The 2,513-nt window shown below is 37.3% G+C and overlaps 1 pseudogene; it reads right to left on the bottom strand.

Annotated features, from left to right (window-relative positions):
• Positions 1-669: 669 nt before the first annotated feature.
• Positions 670-1,716, bottom strand: LOC147440531 (uncharacterized; annotated as a pseudogene).
• Between the last annotated feature and the right edge of the window lie 797 nt (positions 1,717-2,513).

Genomic DNA, 2,513 nt, shown 5'->3' with positions numbered 1-2,513 from the left:
AAGAAGCTCCATGGTTTAGCCACTCAAATACACCAATAGAGAGCACATCGTTCACAGAATTGTCATGAGAATGTAACTCCTGCCCTTTCCTTAGGAGTCAGGACATCATGAGGTAGCTAAATCCTTTTTTAGCAATCAATAGTTATTTTTGACTATAGAAGATTTTGCACACTTGTGAAAAACTTTCAAGGAGTGGCTTACGTGCTAGTCGCACCAGATTCCTGCAAAATGCAAAACCAACAAAACCAGGTGATGTAACAGTTCAGCTATCAGATAGGCAAAACTGTCTCATTTTGCATCTTCAATAAATATACAAAGTAATAATTTTCTTTTCGCAAAACTAACGAAACAAGATGATGTAAAAGCTCACTTATCATATAGGCAAAGCTTTCTCATTTTTCATCTTCAATGAATATACAGGAGGTAAAACGTGCTGTTGACTAGAGAGAAATCAACTTTGTTGCAACCAGCCAGTGCATGTTGTATCAACAACTGAAAAATTGCATGGGCATTGGATTTTTTAATGCAACTCTGAGCGCATTGTCCAAAAAAGCTAATAGATCATATTACCAAAGTGCCTTCAAAAGTACATGGAGTCCATTTAAGTAATCGAATATGTTCCAATAGCGAATTCCATCAAAATACTGAAAAATGAATCGTATCACAAACTCATAAGTCGGAAGATGTCCTCCGTAGTTTTGCAAGATTCCAAATATCATAAACCTTTTCCCATTCTACATTCTCAATGCTAGGTCCAAGCAATGGAACATGCATTAATGCTTCAAGAGTTTCCACATTCAAGCACTCCCGAGCATGCGTCTTGATGATATTTTGTTTTGAGAAACCTCTTTCACATGACATAGATGACAAAGGAAGAACCAGCATGACCTGCCACAACTTTGTCAGATTCACATACGTTTGCATCGAGTTCTTATTAGAACAAAAAACACGCCATGCATCTGAGATATTCATCCCCTCACAGCCATAATACAATGTATCTGTGAATGATAGCAACCCTGCCTTGCAATTGTCAATGTCAACCAGACTTCCAAACTTCTCAAGCCATTTTGAGAACTTTTTCTCTCTGGATTTTATCTCCTCTACAATCTTTGTTCTGCGAGGATAGTAATGCGGGCTAAAAAGTCTAGCTGCATTGAAGAAATAAACATCCGGAAATCAATCATTCACACATTCTATCACTTTCAAGACAAACCTCTTTGCAAAATTCATGCAACTTTGAACATCACCCCCTTCCTTATGCAATGGCAACCCATTTGCATCATTGCCTAAAATTTTAGCATACAAGAGCTGATGCGAAACCTCCTTTCCATCATCACTAACATACACAAAAACACAGTTCTTTGTGGCATCCATGAAATTCTTCAAGAAGTGAGTGCCTTTTCCAAACTCCTGCTGAAGAAATTTTTGTTTCAAAGAAGCAATAGTTACCTCTATTTCAACACTTATAGAAGGAATATCCACATTCTCCTTCTGGAAATGAGTATTCAACGCATTAAGATCCCTCAGCACATCTGCCAGCATGTATATACAAAAGAGGACTTTATAAACGTGAAGTTTCTCATACCAACGCTTCGCATTGTCTTTCCAAAAGCTGAGAATTGCAGGCATGAGTTGTGTCAACCTATCCATCACATTACCTCGTGCGAGCCATCGAACCTCATGAATGTTCAAAACTTCTAAGACTTGTAAGTGCATCTCCTTCAACAAACTTTCACTACAAGAGTTTGTGTGCTCTTGTGATGCTTTTAGCGATGGAAATACATTGGGTTTTTTATAACCCCCGGCGTCACTATGAGCGTCCATACGGGGACGTCGCTATAAGCATCACTATGAAAGTCCCTATAAGCGTCGCTATATAGAGACGCTGAAGAGCCATCAATAGCGATGCTACAGAGCCTTATATAGCGACGGTCATAGCGACGTCCGAGAGGAATTTGTTTTGGTGGCAGGGCACACCCACCAACCATATTGAATGTTTCATTTGTCTATTTACCTTTGAAAAAAAGTGGAAAGGTAAATATAGACCCAAAATAGTCACCCGCAAGACAATATAATCATTAACTTCATCATCCATAATATGTATTGTTTGCAAAATAAAGATACAAAACTGACAAGCGTGAATTGATGAAAGTAAATCAATGACAACTGTACACATAGACAAAATCACTTGATTGTTAATCTTTGCAAATGTAATAGTTAAAAACCATTGTTATTATTTAAAAAATATACATGGTTTTCAAAAAGACGTATAAAAGTCGTCTCATGATACATAAGATATGACAAAAAGAAACTAATGCTATCTAGCTATGGCTAAACTGACATCGTCTAATCATACGTCTCATCGCGTCCAAGCGGCGTATCTGTCGGATTTTGAAAAAAAAAACAATAAGATAGCTTTTTGTAAGTATAAACATATAGCGACGTTTATAAAACAATACAATAAATAGAAAAGAATAAACCCTAATACTAACCATGCCTCCGCGAGAACTCAG

The sequence above is a fragment of the Adiantum capillus-veneris genome, chromosome 15 (assembly GCF_014529385.1).
Source record: "Adiantum capillus-veneris isolate H3 chromosome 15, ASM1452938v2, whole genome shotgun sequence".
Taxonomy (NCBI): Eukaryota; Viridiplantae; Streptophyta; class Polypodiopsida; order Polypodiales; family Pteridaceae; genus Adiantum; species Adiantum capillus-veneris.
This window is presented reverse-complemented; position numbering and strand designations above follow the sequence as displayed.